This window comes from Erinaceus europaeus, chromosome 18, assembly GCF_950295315.1.
Source record: "Erinaceus europaeus chromosome 18, mEriEur2.1, whole genome shotgun sequence".
In the NCBI taxonomy this organism is placed as follows: domain Eukaryota; kingdom Metazoa; phylum Chordata; class Mammalia; order Eulipotyphla; family Erinaceidae; genus Erinaceus; species Erinaceus europaeus.
In genome coordinates, this window is record NC_080179.1 from 16,581,245 (window position 1) to 16,602,276 (window position 21,032).

The 21,032-nt window shown below is 43.7% G+C and overlaps 1 pseudogene; it reads left to right on the forward strand.

The window, feature by feature from the left end:
* Positions 1 to 224: 224 nt before the first annotated feature.
* LOC103114949 (large ribosomal subunit protein uL11-like) lies at positions 225 to 778 on the forward strand (annotated as a pseudogene).
* The last annotated feature ends 20,254 nt before the right edge of the window (positions 779 to 21,032 follow it).

Consider the following 21,032-nt stretch of genomic DNA (forward strand, 5'->3'; position numbering starts at 1 on the left):
ACCTCCCCCCCAAAAAAAATACGTTTATTTTTGACAGACTATTAGTTGGAAGGATTATTGCTCATCGTTTTCATTGTGCAATGAGTACAATAAGTATGCAGACAGACACGAGTGTTCTAAGGCTATCTAGAGTCGCTGAGTGGATTGCATTTCAAGGACCAATGCACTTAGTTCCACTGTAAGATACTAGAATACCTTTCGGTTTCAGGCTCGGAGGAGGTCAAGGTTTAACTTTTTTTGGTCGTCCCGAATCTGGGTTCATCTGACACCAGATGTCTCCACCATGCCACCAAAGTTCAACCCCAACGAGATCAAAGTCATGTACCTGAGATGCACTGGAGTAAAAGCCAGCGCCACTTCTGCCCTGGCCCCCAAGATCGGGCCGCTTGGTTTGTCTCCAAAAAAAGTTGGTGGATGACATTGCCAAGGCTACTGGTGATTGGAAGGGTCTGAGGATCACAGTAAAACTCACAATCCAGGACAGGCCTAGAATGAGGTGGTGCCCTCTGCCTCAGCCCTCATCATTAAAGCTCTCAAGGAACCACCAAGAGACAGAAAGAAGCAGAAAAATATTAAGCACAGTGGAAACATCACTTTTGATGAAATTGTCAATATTGCCCGACAAATGAGGCACCGGCCTTTAGCTAGAGAACACTCTGGAAGCATCAGAGAAATCCTGGGGACTGCTCCATCTGTGGGTCGCAATGTTGATGGCCGCCGTCCTCATGACATCATAGATGATGTCAACAGTGATGCTGTGGAATGCCCAGCTAGTTAAGAATTACAAAGGAAGATGCTTCAATAAAGGATCATTTGAAAAAAAAAGATACTAGAATACTTCTGTTCTTAAAAATTACATGAAAGATGTAAAATAATGTTTAAGTTACCACTTTACTAATACAACGTTTTACTAAGACAGCTTTGGGAAGACCATTAAAACATTAAGTTATCTGGATCTCTGCTGAGATAGATACTATGAAATACTGTAATATTAGTGCAGTTTTTTTTCTAAAATGAGTTTTTTTTATTGATTTTATTTTTGATAACTTCTGTCACTGTGTCAACAGGAGGATATTCACAGTCCAAATTAAAACTAATTAAAAGTTATTTAGGGAACACGAGTGAATAACAATGTTTAACAGCACCTCTCAGAATAGAAACTCAAGCAGCTGACAAGATGGAAACTGAAAAAAAAAAAAAAACACCTCAGGGGTTTGATTATTATTCCAAGTCATAGCAAAGACTGAAGTTTGCTTATGTAATTAATATAAAACCCAAGGACCTACAGGGTCCACTCCTGACACTGGCCCAAACAAACTGAAAAACCTATTTGAAAATAATTCAGGACTGGGGAGATATCTCAGCCCGTTAGAGCACAGAATTTATGTGTCTCAAGGCCTCACAGGCCACAGGTTCAATATTTTGTGCCACTTTATGCCAGAGCTGAACTCTGTGTGTGTGTGTGTGTCTTTTCTCTCTCCCTCCTTCTGTCTCCCTCTCTCTCATTTTCTCTCCCAGTCTCCTTTCCTATTCTCTCTCAGAAACAAATTCTTAAAAAAATAAAACAATTGAAATCTTTTTTTTCTCTTTTGAGAAAATGACAAAGGTAGGAGTCATTATTCAATAAATCTCCTTTAAAAATAGTTTGCGGGAGTCAGGAGGTAGTGCAGTGGGTTAAGCACACGTGGCGCAAAGCACAAGGACCGGCGTAAGGATCCCTGTTCGAGCCCCCGGCTCCCCACCTGCAGGGGAGTCGCTTCACAGGCGGTGAAGCAGGTCTGCAGGTGTCTATCTTTCTCTCCCCCTCTTTGTCTTCTCCTCCTCACTCCATTTCTTTCTGTCCTATCCAACAACAATGACATCAATAACAACAACAATAATAACTGCAACAATAAAAAAAAGAACAAGGGCAACAAAAAGGGAATAGTAAATAAATAGATATGTTTTAAAATTTTAAAAATGCTGTTTGGACTTATCTCTTTGACTAGTTTTCTCTCTCTTTCTTCTATTTACCCTGATGCTCTGGACACTCTTCCCGAGGACTCACCCTCTCCTCTCTTTTCTCTGCCTTCTGGGTTCCACATTTGCCTGTCAACTTGTCCTCCAGGCTTCCTTAGCATTTCCTCAGGCTGTTATCACCTGGACTCTGCATCTCTACGTGACAAAGAAGAGCCAACACATATTCTGTTACAGAGGGTGGGAGTAGGAAACTTTAGATTTTTGCATGAGATTCATTTTTCTTGATTTGTATCTGTATCAGAGAATTGGAGATGCTGGATGCAGAGGAATTTTGCTGTGAAAGCATTTCCTGAATTAATCAAGTGGTGAGACCCTGAAGCTGCAGGCGCCAAGGATTTTTTTCTTCAGAACTTAAAAACTACAAGAAGGATGAAAAATAACATCTGAGTAATCACTTCACTGATACAAGTAATGCTCTGATGAAAATCATTAAAAAACAAAATTGAAACATTTAAATTTTCTGTGTCTCTGTTGAGAGGGAGAGACTATTAAATCCTGTAATGTCGGCTAGGAGTATGGATCGACCTGTCAATGCCCATGTTCAGCGGGGAAGCAATTAAAGACTCAGACCTTCCACCTTCTGCACCCCATAATGACCCTGGGTCCACATTCCCAGAGGGATAAAGAATAGGAAAGCTATCTGGGGAGGGGATGGGATACGGAGCTCTGGTGATGGGAACTGTGTGGAGTTGTACCCCTTTTATCTTATGGTTTTGTCAGTCTTTCCTTTTTATAAATAAAATAAAAATTATTAATTAATTAAAATATTAAAAAATTAAAAAATCCTGTAATGTCAGCAACAAGGTTTTGTTTTTTCTCGAGTGAGATTTCTATTCACTTTATGAACCTTATTAAGGTTGCTTGTCATCAAGGTTCTCAGTGAGTTCTAGAGTGAGTCAGCTGTGTCAGAACGCATCCGAGACAAGACAGCTTGCAGCGATTTGCGTGCTGTTTTCTCCCTTTTCCTAGATCACTCACACATTCTCTCTCTCTCTCTCCTTATTTTTTTTTCCCTTTTGTTGCCTTTGTTGTTTTATTGCTGTTGTTGTTGGATAGGACAGAGAGTAATGGAGAGAGGAGGGGAAGACAGAGGGGGGAGAGAAAGACAGACACCTGCAGACCTGCTTCACCACTTGTGAAGCGACTCCCCTGCAGGTGGGGAGCTGGGTAATCAAACCAGGATCCTTACCCCGTCCTTGCTGCTTGGCGCCATTTGCGCTTAACCTGCTGCACTACCGCCCGACCCCCCCCCCCCCCATTCTCTCTCTCTTTTTCATGTAAGCTTTCCTTTTTGAGGAGGATATTTGTATACGATTTGCTTTCTTTGGAATCAAGGTGTCATTGCTTTAGATGAAGCAGAGTTGGGAAGAAGCACCACCCTTCCGGCCAGCACTCCTTCCCCACCTGTCCTCCTTTCCATCACAGGAGTCACCTTTGGGGTTTCTTGGGACACAACCTGAATTATGAGTGTAGCAAACCAAGCATCATATTTGGAATCAGAAATATCAGACCCCTATCCTGGTAAGCTCTTCTACTTTATGGCTTAAGTGAATTTGAACACACTCTATTATGTAACACCCACTCAGCTAGGTTAGACAGCAAAAACTCTCCAAATTCTGACTTCCTTCTCCTCCATGAGCTCTAAGAGGGAAAGAGAGAGGAGAGAGTAAATCTGGATGAAGGCAAATCCATCTCTGCCCTTGGGAAAAAATAGTACCAAGATGGTGGGTGAGCAGCAATCTGTTTCACATGGAAAACAAAGGCATTTATGTAATGCAGTGATTGTGGGTGTACACATTACTATCTGAACTGTATGACACTGGGCTTGGGTGAGTATAATAAAGTATCTGACCACTCCTGTCAGACAGAAACAAGGACAAAAGCAGGTGACTTGGTGTGAACAAGATTAATCTCAGAGCTTGAAGAATTCTGGATTTTTCAAATGGTTTTCGTTTGTCACTTGGGTTCAAGAATTCCAGGAAACTCTAAGCCTGAAAAATGGAAAAGCAACGTTGGACTTTTTCAGTGGCTGATTGCTGACCTCCTTCTTGGCTTCTTCTGAGAGGAGACTGCTCTACCGGCCCGTGGGGAGGAGCCTGAGCAGCCCCACCGCAACCCCCAGGAAGGGCAGTTTTCGGGGAGACAGTGTGGCCCCACGGGCTCCTGCAGGCAGTACTCCAGCTCTGAAAACTGCCCCACGGCTCTGTGGCCATTTCAGTGACTAACTGTTGCCACCTGCTGGCCGCTGGGTGAAACGGTTCAGAGGGAGATAGGGTTCTGGAAGAATTTCTTAAACATGAACGCGGGTTGAGGGTTTTCTCAAGCCAAGTGACCTGGGGGAGACCCACAATTATCTCACTTCACTCAGTAAGTCAGACTAGGAAGTGGACTTTTAGATAAAGCAGCACCCTTCATTCATGTAGCATTTAGTTAATTACAAGCACTTTTTATAGGGTAAGAGCAGGTATTGTGAAAGGAGAGATCATCATAGTTACACCTTACTGAATCCCTAAATAGCATTATCCAGTGTGACTTTCTCCCTTATTTTTTACTAGTCATTTAATAATGATTAGCAAGACTTTAAGATAACAGGGGGTACAGTTCCACACAGTTCCCACCACCAGAGTTCCCCTCCATTGGAAGCTCCCCTCTTCTCTTTCGCTCTGGGAGTATGAACCAAAGATCTTTATGGGGTGCAGAAGGCGGGAGGTATGGCTTCTGTAATTGCTTCTCCACTGGACATGGGCGTTGGCAGGTCAATCCATAACTCCAGCCTGTTTCTATCTTTCCCTAGTTCTACCCTTTTTTTTTTTAAATTTAGCAGTACATTTATTCATGAACAATTATTATCTAGAGTGGCTACTCTAAGACCAGCTCTGGGCCCAAAGCTGAAACAATAGCAGTGAACAAAAACAGGCCCAACCTCTGCCCATGGTATCGAGTGGGAGGGACAGGTGTTGACCAGACAGCCATATAAATAAAGTTAACCGTCCAAAATTATGATAGACATATGAAAATCTGTAACTGCTACAAAAGCAGACTTAAACAACCTTGATCAATTTTAAAATGGAGATTTGGGTTGTTGGATATGTGTTAAACTTGTTTTTAAACATCTTTTTAGACTCAGCACTTACTCTTTTGTGAGCTTATCCTCAGGTGACAACAACAACCACACACATATACACACAAAATAAAGCAAAGAAAAAAAAAACTATGGACTAGGGCTAAAGAGAAAGTTCCTTGGGTAGGGCAACCCTGGTTTGAGGCCCAGTACTGTACAGGAGATGGAACTAAAGGAAGTTCCAGTGCTGCTGTGGTCTCTAAACACACACACACACACACACACACACACACACACACACTCACGAAAAAGTTATAGTGGAATAAAGTATGAACGATATATATATATATATATATATTCACTATAGTGGGATAAAGTACGAACAAGGTGCCAGCTCTCTCTCAAAAAAATTGATTGATTTTAAATAAGTAATGATGTCCTCTGCATAATAGTTTTTAAAGGTAAGAGACAAAACAGGAGACTATTCAAATGTCCAGTGACAGGGGTCAGCCAAATATACTGTGATATACTAAGAAAAAAAATAGACTACATGTTAAAAATGAAAATACGGGAGTCGGGCGGTAGCGTAGCGGGTTAAGCGCACTTGGCGCCAAGTGCAAGGACTGGCGTAAGGATCCTGGTTCGAGCCCCTGGCTCCCCACCTGCAGGGGAGTCACTTCACAACTGGTGAAACAGGTCTGCAGGTGTCTATCTTTCTCTCTCCCCTCTCTGTCTTCCCCTCCTCTCTCCATTTCTCTCTGTCCTATCCAACAATGATGACATCAACAACAATGGCAACAAAAGGGAATAAATAAACATAAAAAAATGAAAATATACATCCATGTTATGTGGCTAGGACCATATTTATTGTATACTTTTCAAGTTATAGAAAATTATATATAGTATAGCCCATTTTGAAAACAAAACCCATTTGTATAGGCGCTTTCTTCCAGTTCTGAACAGCATAATCTATTTTTGCATCATTTGTGTCATTTCTGTTGGGTCATTATGATCATCGTGCAAATATACTATTTTTCCCATCCAGAAAAAAAAATACAAAGCAACAACAATAAAAAGTATTATTGCTTTTACTTTTCCTGCCAGCTACCAGTCATTTCTTTTTTTTTACTCCTAATGATAAAATCCTTCTAGTTCTTCCCCCCTTTTATCTTACTTTAATTATATTTTAAAATATAGCTTTTATTCATGACTGAATAATAACTTGCAAGGTTGTATGGCTACAAGGGTAGTTCCACACTGCAACCAACACCAAAGTTCTGTGTCCCTTTAACCCCAACAACTCTTACAAGTGCTAGAGGCAGTTTGGTGGTTTTTTTTTTTTGCAAGTTCATGTTTTCAGTTTTTTAAAAAATATATTTTAATTTATTTGTTATTGGATAGAGATAGAAATTGAGAGGGGAGATAGAGAGGAAGTGAGACAGAGACACACCTGAAGCTTCACCACTCATGGACCAGGACCAGGACCATGGAGAGGGGATTGAACCCGGGTCCTTGAGCACTGTAGTGCGTGCACTTAACCAGGTGTGCCAGTTTTCAGCTCTTTATATTCCACGTGTAAGTGAAAACTTACACAGGGCTGCAGGTGTGTCTCTGTCTCACTTCCTCTCTATCTCCCCTCTCAATTTCTATCTCTATCCAATAACAAATAAATTAAAATATTTTTTTAAAAAAACTGAAAACTGGTAGTTGTCTTACATCTCCTTACTTCACTAAGTAGAATCACCTCCAGTTCCATCTACTTCGATCAGAAGGACACAATACTATCTTTTTAAATTACAGAGTAGTAGTTCATTGAGGTTAACCCCCCTTGTAGATTCCTCTCTACTTCACTGCTGCTTCCTCCTCAGTCACAACTTCGTCAGTCAACTTAGCCTAGACGTCTGCCCTTAACTTCTAAGTCCAATAGTCCAATCCTGCTCAGATTTCTAGTAGGCCTTTTTTTTTTCTGATGATTTTTTTAAAAAAAAATTCATTTATAAAAAGGAAACACTAGGGAGTCAGGCGGTAGCGCAGCTGGTTAAGCGCAGGTGGTGCAGAGCACAAGGACCGGCGGAAGGATCCCGGTTCCATCCTGCCGCTCCCCACCTGCAGAGGAGTCGCTTCATAGGCGGTGAAGCAGGTCTGCAGGTGTCTATCTTTCTCTCTCCCTCTCTGTCTTCCCCTCCTCTCTCCATTTCTCTCTGTCCTATCCAACAACAACAATAATAAAAAACAAGGGCAACAAAAGGGAATAAATAAATACATATTAAAAATTTTTTTTAAAAAGGAAACACTGGCAAAACCATAGGATAAGAGGGGTACAACTCCACACAATTTCCATCACCAGACCGCCATATCCCATCCCCTTCCCTGATAGCTTTCCTATTCTTTAACCCTCTGAGAGTATGGATCTAGGATCACTATGGGGTGCAGAAGGTGGAAGGTCTGGCTTCTGTAATTGCTTCCCCACTGAACATGGGCATTGACAGATTGATCCATACTCCCAGCCTGTCTCTCTCTTTCCCTCATGGGGCAGGGCTCTGGGCAAGCGGGGCTTCAGGACACATTGGTAGGGTTGTCTGCCCAGGGAGGTCTGGTTGGCATTATGTTAGCATCTGGAACCTGGTGGCTGAAAAGAGAGTTAACATATAAAGCCAAACAAATTGTTGAGTAATCATGAACTCAAAGGCTGGAATATTGCAGACGAAGATTTAGAGCCTCTGTTTTGATAATAGCTAGTTATATTCCAAAGGGCCCATGACTATCCTAGTATTTTCCTGAGCCTGACATCTGATATGCAGGTGGATCTAGTAGCCCTTTCAAGCTCACCGTGTCCCTCAGGGAACACATAATCAACACCCCCCCCTCCATTAGATTCACTCCACCCAGATCTTCCTTGAGTTGCTTGCTGGCACCAACACCTTTCCTAATACTCAACCCCAGATGCTACAGATTATCTTTAATCACCATCCTTTCTCTTGCATCCAAAGCCAGGCCTTCAGGAAGTCTTGTTAGTCCTAGTGTCAAAATGTATGTCCCAATTTCAACTACTTCTCATCACCTTGATGCAACCACTCTGGTCCTATAGCTCACTGGATCAATGCAGCTGTCTCCCCTTCAGCGTCTTGTCACCACAGGAGCCCAATTTGTCCTTTTCTTTCTTTCTTCTTAAAAATTTTTTTTCTTAGTGATCAATATTGATTTACAAAATTACATGCCAACAGGGGTATAATTGCACACCGTTCCCACCGCCAGAGTTCAGAATCCCAAGTCCCTCCATTACAAACCACTGCAGTTCTCCCAAGGTTGCAGACACAGGTAACTGTCACCTCTACAACTATCTGTCTACATTAGCACATAATTGCCCCCTTTTTCTTCCATGTCCAGTCCTCTCTTTCCCTCCAAGTCACACATAACCTTATTACTACATCCAAATATCTCTCCCCTTTTTGTCCTCTCTTTCTGGAACCTCATGGAGCTGGAGTTCAGAGCTGCCTTACCCTCTTCCTCCTATACTGGGTATTGAATTTGAAATGTAATACTTGAAAGTACAGTGCTTTATCCATCGTGTTACCTCACAAGTCACAATACTGACGGTGGAGCTGGGGACTGAACCTGGCACCTCAGAGACTCAGGCAGAAAGTCTCTTTGCAGAACCATTGTGCTCTCTCCCCAGCACTATTTGTTTTATTTTTATGAGATCCTGGTGAAAGAGGTTGACAGGAAGAGAGAGAGAGCCCAGAGCCTTGCTCAGCTCTGGCTGATAGTGGTGCTGGGAATTGAACCTGGGACCTCAGAGCTTCAGGCAGGAGAGTCTCTTTATAGAACCATCATGGCTGTCTCCCCCACTCCTACTTATTTATTTATTTAACAGAGACAGAAATTGAGAGGGGAGGGGAAGATAGATAGATAGAGAGATAGAGAGAGACAGAGAGACCTCTAAAGACCTACTTCACCACTTGTGAAGCTTTCCCCCTGCAGGTGGGGACTGGGGACTTGAACCTGGGTCCTTGAGCACTGTAACCTGTGCATTTCTCCCTCACTTGGAGTATGGATCAAAGTTTTTTGGGGGGATGCAGAAGGTAGGAGTTCTCCAGATTTTCCCTTTTCCAACATGTCAGGTCATGTCACTCCTCTGTTCATACAAAGCAAAAGTCTACAAAGTGTGTTATGTCCCCTCTTTGCCCTGTTACTGTCTAATCTTCTCTACCCCATCTCTCTGCTCTAGCCTGACTGACACCCTTGCTCTGTCTTGAGCACATCAGTCAGTCCCATTTCTGCTGGAGACATTCACTACTCTCCACTCTGTCTGAAGTCCTCACACCACAGATATCGAGAACTCCCTCAGTTCTTTGCCCCACACATCTCTCCTCAATGAACCCCACTGATCATGTTCATAATTTCAGTCCCTCTGCAGGTGTCCTTATCTGCCTTCTCCATTCTACTTTTCCTTTCCCATAGAATTTTGCACCTTAAATCCTAAGCAGTTTACTTGTATCCCAAATGCGTGAAACTCTGGTTGGCACAGAGCAAGACCCAGTGGAAAAATCTAGGAAATGAATGCAAAAATATACATATATGTACAGGGGAATTCATTTATAATAGCTATCAAAATCATCATGTCATATAGTTTAAATAGTTTATAATTTGGTTTCTTAATCATACTTTAATAAAACTAAAAAAACGATTGCCAGGCTAGCATCGCCGGAGAGAGAAGAGACCAGGAACTCGTGGCGGAGTGGAATGCAAATCGTTACTCATGCAGATGCCCCAGAGTCAGGTGTAAGCATAACGGGTTTAGGCCACGTGGAGCTAGCAAAATGGCCCCCTCTTGCTATGCACTCCAGCCCTTCTCCAGGTAGGGATGCGGAAGAGAAAGAGAGAGAGAGAGAGCAAAACCAGGAACAGCAGCAGATTTTATAGGGTAAAAACGGAAGTGACAAGTCAGGACGGAATTGGCTAGGGAAGAGGGTGGAGAAAAGAAAAAGGCATTCTGGGAACTTCCTTAGTTGTGGTTGCTATAGTTTTAGCTGGCTGGCGGGAATTAGCAATGCCCTAAGGGGATAACGTGGTGGCAGAGGAATCATTTTTAAAACAAGGCAGAAGACTGATAAGTAAATAATAATACTCACATGGAAATATGGTGCTTTGTGGGTCCTGCCTAACTCAACCACATCTGCACAATTTCCCAACAAACGATAATCTAATGAAATATCATTTTTCTACCTGTGGTTAATCCATGAAAAATTTTAGAACCAATGGGATTTTTTTTTTACTTCAAGTAACATAAAATGGGAAAACAAATTAATAAATAAATACATGGTAAGTGACTAAATGATATAAACTGGACCATTAACCAGGGGGTGTTTCTAAATAAAAGAATAATGAGTAGACATTTTTATTTATAGCAATCTATTTTTCAGTTTTTCTAAAAGAAATTTACTTACTTCAACAGACTTAAAAAAGAACATTGGATTACTCCTAAGCATTAATGCATTCTAATATTTTATTCTACAGTGTCAACTGCTCTCCTATAGAAGAGATGTGACAACATGGTAGCAAAGAAAAGAGAGAGCTGGGAAGACATCATAGTGGCTATGCAAACAAGTCTTTCATGCCTGTGACTCCAAGGTTCCAGGATCAATCCCTAGCACCATCATAAAAAAGTTTCCCCTCAGTTAGAGGGTTACAGATGTTAGCGTGGAGAAGAGTTACGTCAGATGAGGTGAAAACCAAGACACGAGTGGGCACTAAGAAGGACTAAAACCACCCCATGATCAGACTCTTGTTCTGCTCTCTGAGAAGAGGTCCCTTGCCCCTTGCTCTCTGTGATCCAGGCTAAGGTTCCTGGCGGGTTCTTCCTTGTAGGTTCACCTGCATGGCCACATCTAAATGGGCAGTGGAGAAAAGACTCTTCAGGAGACCATGCAAAAATTGTAGCCCGTTTTCTGCTGGTGCATGTTTGGGCACACAAGGACTGTTTTAAGACGTGAACAACAGAGGTTTTTGTTGTCTATCAGTTCCTTCAAATATGCTAATGTGGCTTTTTTTTTTAGTTATTTCCAGTACGCAAACATAGAGTTCCTTACTGAACAAAATTCTCTAAAGACACACACACACACACACACACACACACACACACACACAACCTCTTTTTGTAACTCTCTCTTCTTCCCTCCTTCAGTTTAACAGCAATCATCTTGAAGCCATCTGGGGGAAAAATAGATTTAAGAGTTGAAGAAAGCACCCTTGACCTGAACCTTCTCTTTCTTTCTTCCTTCCTTCCACTCATTCTCTCTCTCTCTCTCTCTCTCTCTCTCTCTGTTTCTCTTTCACCACATCTCCAGGATTATCACTGGGGCTCAGAACCAGCACTACAAATCCACTGCTCCCGTAGGCCACCCCCCCCATATTATTGGATATACAGTGAGAAATTGAGAGTGGAGGGGAGTCAGAGAGCAGGAGAGAAAGATAGACACCTGCAGAACTGCTTCACCGCTTGTGAAGTGATCCCACTGTAGGTGGATAGCCTGGGCTCGAACCTGGATCCTTGCGCGGGCCCTTGCACTTAGTACTATTGTGCTTAACCAGGTGCACTGCCACTCACCTGATCCTTTTCTATGATAATGAAACCTATTTTATTTTATTTTATTTTATTTTATTTTATTTTATTTTATTTTATTTTATTTTACTTCCAGGGTTAATGCTGGGAATCTACACTATGAATCCACTGCTCCTGGAGGCTATGTTTTCCCATTTTTGTGCCCTTGTTGTTTATCGTCATTGTTGTTATTATTATTGTCAGTATTTTTTGCCTTCAGGGTTATTGCTAGGGCTCAGTGCCTGCACCGTGAATCCACTGCTCCTAGAGGCCATTTTTCCCCCTTTTGTTGCCCTTGTTGTTGTAGCCTTGTTGTGATTATTATTGTTGTTGTTGATGTCGTTCATTGTTGGATAGGACAGAAAGAAATCGAAAGAGGAGGGGAAGACAGAGAGGTGGAGAGAAACACAGACACCTGCAGACCTGCTTCACCGCTTGTGAAGCAACCTCCCTGCAGGTGGGGAGCCGGGGGCTCAAACAGGGGGATTCCCTATGCCAGTCCTTGTGCTTTGCACCAAGTGTGCTTAACCTGCTGTGCTACCACCCAGACCCGGATGAAACTCTCTCTCTCTCTCTCTCTCTCTCTCTCTCTCTTTCTCTCTCTCTCTCTCTCTCTTTTGCCTCCAGCGTTATTGCTGGGGCTCGGTGCCTGCACCATGAATCCACTGCTCCTGAAGGCCATTTTACCCCCTTTTGTTGCCCTTGTTGTAGCTTTGTTTTGGTTATTATTTTTGTTGTTTCTGTCAGTATTGTTGGATAGGACAGAGAGAAATGGAGAGAGGAAGGGAGATAGAGAGGGGGAGAGAAAGATAGATACCTGCAGACCTGCTTCACCGCCTGTGAAGTGACTCCCCTTCAGATGTGGAGCCGGGGGCTCGAACTGGGATCCTTACACCGGTCCTTGCGCTTTCGCCACATGCGCTTAACCCATTGCGCTACCGCTGGATTCCCTGAAACTCTTTTTAATGAGAGGTTTTAACAGAATTTTGTTTCTTCTTCCATTTTGTCACTTACTCTTTAGGGTTCCAGATATTTTGATTCATTCTATGCTCTTTCAATTTTGCTCTTGCAATTCTCACCTAAGCTTGATTCTCCCTTGTACTGCATACTAAGCAAAGAAAATAAGAGCCAACGTGCACTAGCTTTGGTCTTCCTAAACTTTTCTAGAGCCACTAGCCAACGTTTTGTTTTCACACATGAAGAAAGCTCGGTGGAAGAGCTCCAGGAAGTCATTCTAGGACCAGGATGTCAAAATCAAAAGTGCCCTTGTGTATTTATTTGGTTTCTAAAATTGTGTTAGCTATCATATCCATTCTGGCCAGTCAGCATGAGTGAGCTTTGGAGGGAGGTGTGTGACTATCTTAAACTTTCTCGTGTTTCATTTTCTTGAATATGGTCACATGGCTGAGACCATGGCAGGTGCAAAGTTCAAGGTGGAGGGATGCGTTTCCTGGCTGGGCAGTCATCGTGCTATATGCCATGGAAGGAATAGAATCCATTTGTTCGTGAAGAAGAGATCTCTCACAGATTAAAGAGGTGGGAAGTCCAAGTTCACCCCATTATTTGAATGTAACAGAATACTGTTACTAGCTGTGATTTCTTAGGTTATATTGTGGGGCTGGGGACACCATTATCATTAATTTATATAGAAAAGTTTATGAGTATTTTTAGACACCCCTACCCCCCCAAAAAAAAACCCTACCAAACTGTACAGGAACATCCTAAGTCTAGATACTGAGAAAGACAGTGTACAGATGTGCTGGTTTTTTCCTACCCCCTAACCCTACGCCAGGTAAATTGTTTGGTCACACTGTAAGGCAGGGGGCTGGCGTTGCCAGGATTTTGTTCTGGGGCTTCAGATGAGGGCCCTTCCTTTCATGATTAGGGCTAAAGCAAGGAAAAGATTAGCAGGGCACCTTTAAATAACTGCTTTCTTCCTTTTGGACAAAAGGGAAAAAAATTCTCAGAGTAAGGAACTACTAATTGCTAGCTTTTAGGACTGTTTTCATGCAGACACTGAAAAGCTGAAGCACTCTGTTCTCGGCTTCCCTGAGTGAGAGTAGGCAGAGGAAGTCGATGTTAGGACGCAGGAACCTAGAACAGCTCCTGGCACAGTGGGACACTTTTTCCACTAATTATTCTTCATTTGAAACAACTACATGGGAGGTGAGTGGTTTACTCCAGCTAGTGGCCCACTGCAGGGAGAACACTGGCTGACACATAGACAGGGGTGAGAGCACTGCTCTAGAAGCCAGCAAAACCAGTTTATACAAAAAGCCACTTTTGCCAAAAACCAAATCCAATCAAATATAGAAAACTCCCCTGTTGTTAAAATTCGGACGGCTCCAGCTGGCCGGGCTAGCTTCACGGGCGGGTAACAGAGACGACCAGACACACGGCTGGGCAGGGAAGCTGTATTTCTTTATTCAGGAACAACGATTCACAAACTAAGACAAACTAATCACCAAACAGAACTCTGCTGTCTCTTTGCGGCGGCACAAGCACTCTTTCTTTTTCTCTCGAACTCAGGAACCCTCTCCCTTACTCTCGAACTCAGAAACTCTCGCACCCTCGCACTCTCCAACTCCGGAACTCAGGAACTCTGTCACTGGGGAACTCAGGAACTCTCGGACTCCGGAACCCTCTCCCAGGGTCCCTTGGGGCGGGGCCAAGCAGGCCCGCGAAATTAACAGGATTCATCCAATTCTCTTGGAGGGGGAGGGCTAGAACAAGCCAATGTAAAGCATACGACAATCTACGGCCATACCACCCTGAACCCCGCCCCTTCCATCCCGGTTTCAGCTCCGCCTGCGTTCCTGAACCCTGCCCCTTCCGTCCCGGTTTCAGCTTCCGTTTCAGCTCCGCCTGAGGCGCCTGCGTTCCTGAACCCCGCCCCTGCCCCTGCTGTCCCAGTTTCAGCTCCGCCTGCAGCTTCCATTTTCCTGACCCCACCCCCGGCCCCTGCTGCCGTGGTTTCAGCTCCGCCTGAGGCTTCCTCGTCCCTGACCCCGCCCCCTGCTGATACATCACCATTAAGAGATCTAGTGGCTGAGATACGAGAGCTAAAGGATATTTTTTCAGCATTTAAGGATTTTAAACCATGTGCAGTCCACCCCGGGAGCTCCGTCCCCGTAGATATGCGTTTAGTCTCCCCTGCAGCCACTACAGCAGTTTCTACTGAACTTTCCACTTCTGTAGCTCCCTCTCCCGCGCCACCGGACCAAATCCACACATTCCCGGTAAACTTGGCCCCTTCTAAACAAAACCCTCAGCCGTGGCAGCCATATTCCTCGAAAGAACTTGGAATGCTCAGGCAAGCAGTCAGGGAGGACGGTATGCACTCTCCATGGACCAAGTCCGTTTTGAGAAGCTTTTACCAGCATTTAAATACACCACAAGACTGGAAAGATCTGGCTCGTGCTGCACTCCCAGACCCTCTCTATCTTCAGTGGCAGGCATGTTTCCGCGATGAGTGCTCTAGGCAATCGCAGGAAAATAGTAACAAACAGATAGAATGGAATTCTGATGCTTTGTTTGGAGCAGGAGCTTATGAATCTGGAGCTCAGCAGGCAGAAGCCAGGTTTCCAACTGGTTATTTTGAACAGATACGCATCTGTGCAACACAAGCATGGGAAAGGGTGACTACACCTGATGTAGATCCATCAGCTCCCATTAACTCTTTTCACCAAGGCTCTGATGAGTCATTGGCGAGCTTCATCTCAAGGGTGAAGAGAAGCTTAGAGAGAAAGGTTTATAATCCTGACGTCCGCACACTACTCCTGCGCTCTATTGTCTGGGAAGGCATGACACCACAATTCCGTCAGGTATGCCTTAATCTTAAACACCTACACCCAGATAATTGGATTCTAGCGACACAGGAGCTTACATCAGGCAATTATGGGACACCCGCTACGACGCAGGTCTATGCAGTTGCCCCACGTAAGCAAAACGGGGCCTGCTTTCAGTGCGGTTGCCAAGGACATTGGCGTAACCAATGTCCTGATAAGTTGCGACCACGCCTCCAGTCAGGGAAACCACGCCTCCAGCCAGAGCAACCCCGCTTTCAGTCAGGGAGCCAGAGACCACATACTGTTTGTCCAAAATGTCGTAAGGGGTTTCATTGGAAGAGAGATTGTTGGTCCCAATTTCATAAAGATGGTTCGCCCCTGAATGGTACAAATTCGGGGCCTGAGATTTTGTGGACCACTCCTGTTTTAGAACAAAGTCACCCTTCTATGACAGTAAAGATTGGCAATATTCCTTTTAAATTTTTGATTGACACGGGGGCAGCAAAGACGATTTTAAGGCAAGAAGAGGTTCCCCAAGATTGGGAACTCATCCCTGGACCCAGTTTACATGGAATAGGAGGGATGACAAGAGCATTTTGCACACGAGACTCGCTTATGTGGGAAGACCCAGAAGGTTCTACTGGACACTTCCGCCCTTTGGTAGCTAATATTAGCACCAACTTACTGGGCAGGGATCTTCTGGAATGTCTTAATGTTAGGATATCCACAGACGCCTCTGCAGAGCGTAAAACTCATTCCCGCGATACCAGGTCTATTCAGCACCCCCAATACTAAATGCCACTGTTCGTAGCCAAACACCCCGCTTAAGCTGGCTTTCTAATGAGCCTGTCTGGGTGGAACAGTGGCCTTTACCTAGGGATAAGCTAAAAATTTTAAAAGAGCTCGTCCGAGAGCAGTTGTCCTTGGGACACATTCGTCATTCTCGAAGCCCATGGAATACTCCTGTCTTTGTGATTAAAAAGCGCTCGGGAAAATGGCGCCTCCTTCAAGATCTCCGTGCAGTAAATAAAACCATGCAGGTCTGGGGCTCCCCCCAAAGGGGTTTGCCTCTTGCTTCTGCAATTCCCACGGGAATTCCAATCATAGCTATTGATATACAAGATTGTTTTTTCTCTATCCCCTTGCATCCGCGAGATTGTAAACGTTTTGCCTTCTCTGTTCCGTCTATTAATAATGCCAGCCCCGCTGACAGATTTGAATGGGTGGTGCTGCCCCAGGGTATGGCCAATAGTCCTACAATTTGTCAGGAGGCTGTTAAATCTGCCCTTGTCCCATATATTCATAAGGGCCTTAATATTTTTCATTATACAGATGATATTTTAATATGGGGAAAATCAGATACAGATCTCTATGCCTTACGTGATTTTCTCATTCCTGCATTAAAGAAAAGCGGCCTTAATGTAGCCCCTGAGAAGATACAGCTAATCCCTCCAATATCCTTCCTAGGTTCAGAGATTTCTCTAACGCAAATTCGTCCCTTAAAACCTAATGTTACCTTCCCTTCTAACCTTACTCTTGCTTCTTTACAAAGTTTTCTAGGAAATTTAAATTGGCTTAGGCAGTATCTCTATCTGCCCACAAGCTGCCTCCAACCACTGTTTGACCTGTTGAAAGGAAACAAACAGCCCTCTTCAAAACGTAAGTTAACTCCCGAGGCCTCCTTGGCACTGGAAAGGGTTAACCAGGCCCTCCAGGACATGCACCTTGTTCGATTCTCCCCCTCCTCTCCAGTAAACCTTCTAATCTTCAACTCCACCCCCACAGTAGTAGGGGCACTGTGGCAAGACCATGGGGTTCTCGAATGGCTTCACACGCCAGTAGGAGGAGCTCCAAGACTCCTCACTGAGATAGATGCGTTAGCATTCATGGTTCGCCAAGGGAGAAATAGGTCTGTGCAGGTCTTAGGGAAAGAACCGGATTTAATCATTCTGCCCTTTTCTCTCACAGATACAGAGTGGCTTATACGCCATCATTCCCGCTTTGCCATAAGCTTCGTGGGGTTTCCAGGACAAATAGATAACCATTTTCCTTCTAATAAATTGATAGCTTCTTTACCTCTTCTGCCTCTACTAGCACCTAAACTTTTCTCTCGGGATCCCATTCCCTCTGCTCCTACAATCTTTACTGATGGCGGAAAAAGGGGAGCTGCTGCCCTTATATATTACCCAGACAAACAATCTCCTAAACCTCTCTTTACTGAGCTTCCTGATAATTCCCCTCAGTACAAAGAACTTTATGCTGTTTTTCTTGCACTAAAAGCTGTACCAGAATCCTTCAACCTTTTTTCTGACAGTGTGTATACTGTTAACTTACTTCCATGGCTTGCTCGTTCGTATGTGAAAATTGATGACAACCCACTTTCCCCTCTCTTGATTCAAATCGCCTCTATGCTCTGTTCTCGAACCCAACCACTGTATATTCAACACCTTCGTTCCCACAGCCCTCTTCCTGGTTCCCTGTCCGAAGGGAATGCCGCAGTTGACCGCCTTGCCTCCACAGGAACTTTCCCAGTCTCTGTCTCTGATCCTGCTAATTTTCACTCTCTAACCCATGTTAATCTTAAAGGCCTTCAAGCTCGATTCCCTGATGTTCCTGTACCACAGTTAAAACATATCCTTGCTACATGCTCTTCTTGTGCAAATCTCATAAAGACACCTGCTATCCAGACCCTTGGGGTTAACCCCCGAGGTTTAAAAGCTAATGCTATTTGGCAAATTGATGTCACCCACATACCAAACTTTGGCAAACAAAAATATGTGTTTGTCTCAATTGATACCTTTTCTAAATTTATGTGGGCTACAGCTCAGACAGGAGAAAGTGCTAAAAAGCTTGTAAGCCATATGCTCTCTTGTTTTGCCGTTATGGGGGTCCCATTACTTTTGAAAACAGACAATGCACCTATGTTTTCAAGCAAACAATTTAAAGATTTTTGTTCCCTCTGGAATATTACTCATACCACGGGCATTCCCTACAATCCACAGGGACAAGGCATTGTCGAAAGGGCCCATCAAACACTGAAGGCTCAACTAAATAAAGATAAAGGAGGAACATATCCCCCCAATATCCAGCTAGCAAAAGCCTTAACTACGTTAAATCTCTTTAATATTTACAATAACTCAGCCTTACCCCCTATTATTCTTCACTGGCAAACACCATCTACCCTCCCATCTATTAAGGTGAAATGGAGAGACCCACTCGATAAAGTTTGGAAAGGGCCTGACCCATTATTGACCATGGGAAGGGGTTTCGCATGCATTTTCCCTCAAAATTTCTCTAAACCTGTCTGGGTTCCTGCCCGCCATGTCCGACAATACCCGCAGGATGGCGCTGTTATTCCTGAAGAACAAGAAATACTACAAGAGGACCAGATGCAGGATACATCCCAGGACCCGTAATACGACATGGCAGAACCTGCAAATCTGGCTCACAGAGACCTCTCTCCTACCCTTTCCCTGTATGTCTTATGTTATAACTGGCCAGTTGTTTTTGTGAATGAGTGTGTTAAATGACAAAATTTTTTTTTCTTTTTTTTTGCATGACCCATCTGCTTGGAGTACTCTAAAAGGTTATTGGCCTTATATAAAAATGCTGGACGCAGCCAAAGTTTCTGGAGACGTCCAGAAACATTCCAAAAAATTTTTTTTCTTTCTCCCTCTTTTGAATTTTATATATAGTATTGGTATATATGTAAGTGTTTAGTCTTAAACTGTGTGACTAATGACAGATTTAAAATTGTTTTTAAATAATGTGTTTTTATAACAAAAGTTCTTTTTCCTCCAGTTTGTTATAACTAAATGTTTATGGGTATGTCTCAAGTTTGGTAACACTAACTTAACGGTCAGAAGTGTAACCCTACAGCTACACTTTTACCAGACAAGGTAAATATTAATTGTTAAGGTAACTTACTATTTAGGTAAAAGTCTAAATGTTCAACGTGACTATTCATTCCCAAAACTAAACTATATAAATTTTATATACAGGACACCTTTGAAGGGCCCCCAAAGGTGCCCTGTAAACTATCTTGTGGAAATTAATCCACAACAGATCTGGCATCAATCTGGCACTGTAAACGTTAAAATCATTGTCACGAATATGCGTTAACTCTCTAAGCAATTTGAGTCTGTTTAAAATACATATTTTAGCTAAAATTGGTCTCAAGATCCTGCGGTAGAGGCTGCTACAGGAGGTCACATTAGATGACCTTTTAATAAATCATAAAGAGATTCTAAACCAATTATAATCATCGAGGTACCAACTATAACAAACCTATAACTTGTTACCAGTTCAAATTAACCACGAGAAGCAGATTGTTTGTGTTTCTTTCACAGGAATCCCGGAAAAACCATCTGAACCCCTGCACACCCTGACGTCACTCACTAGATGGCACGACTACCGTGGCACACCCCCCGAAACCCTAGATGTCACTCAACGTGATCTGAAGAACCTGATACACGAATTCCAAGGACAGAACTTTCTTCATGCCTGGTTACCGTTCCTGCTTCTGACCTGCTTGTTACGTGTTGGCAGTTCCAGCTAGCTATCTACAAAAGAGCAACATTCCAGCGGCTGACCTCCCTCATGCAGCGTTGCATCCCCTGCCAATTCCTCCCCTAGCCATCTACTTCGGACTGAGACTTGTATCGGACTTTCTGACATACCCTATATACATTTTACACAATTTTGAAGCAGCTTATTTCCCTTCACGCTGCTGGTTTTTCATAGACTAATCCTGAGTAATTCATAGACTTTACAGACTGTTGCCTTGAGGACTATACAATGCCAAATAGCCCCTCTGTTTGGTGGGTCATGCCTCCTGCCGCCCCCTCATTATGTACCCTTGCCCTTTTCCCCACTCAAGCAGGGAATGTTCCTTTACACACCAATCCTTCCCTTCACACCCCACTGACTTTTACTTCTCCCCTTCGTGTCCCTTCCTATTTTGTTATGTCATTTAGGCTTATGTCCAAAAGGTTTCTGCCCCATGATAGTCTTTTATAGACTTTGTACATCTTATGCAATTACTAGATAGAAAGATAGAAAAGATGTAGAGATACTGTGAAGAGATGGTTGAGCAGGCTGCGCTTAAACCTATGAGATGAGTCTCTCCAGGTAAGTCTCTCTCTCTGAAGAGGGGTTGAGCACAGGAGGACATTTAAATCTCACAAGGTTGGCAGCCATTTAAGCCTTCCCTCCTCCACAGAAAGTCCTACATCTTCCCACCTGAGCATGGCATTCCTCTAAAACATTTAAGCATGCTCCATTTTTCTTTACTGTGTCCATTTAGATATAAAGGGATAGGAGGAGATGTTGCTGAGGACTTATTCTGATGCAGTCTCCGCCCCCAGGTTTTTCTATGCCCCGCTAAATCCTAGAGTGCCCCCTTTCAACCAATCCTGGCTCCGCCCCCAGGTTTTCCTATGCCTCGCTAAATCCTAGAGTGCCCCCTTTCAACCAATCCTGGCCCTACACGTCACCCCTGGTTGTCGCCCAATAAAAAGCCCCCTCACCCCTCCCCTCGCTCTCTCTGGGCTCTCGGCTCTCC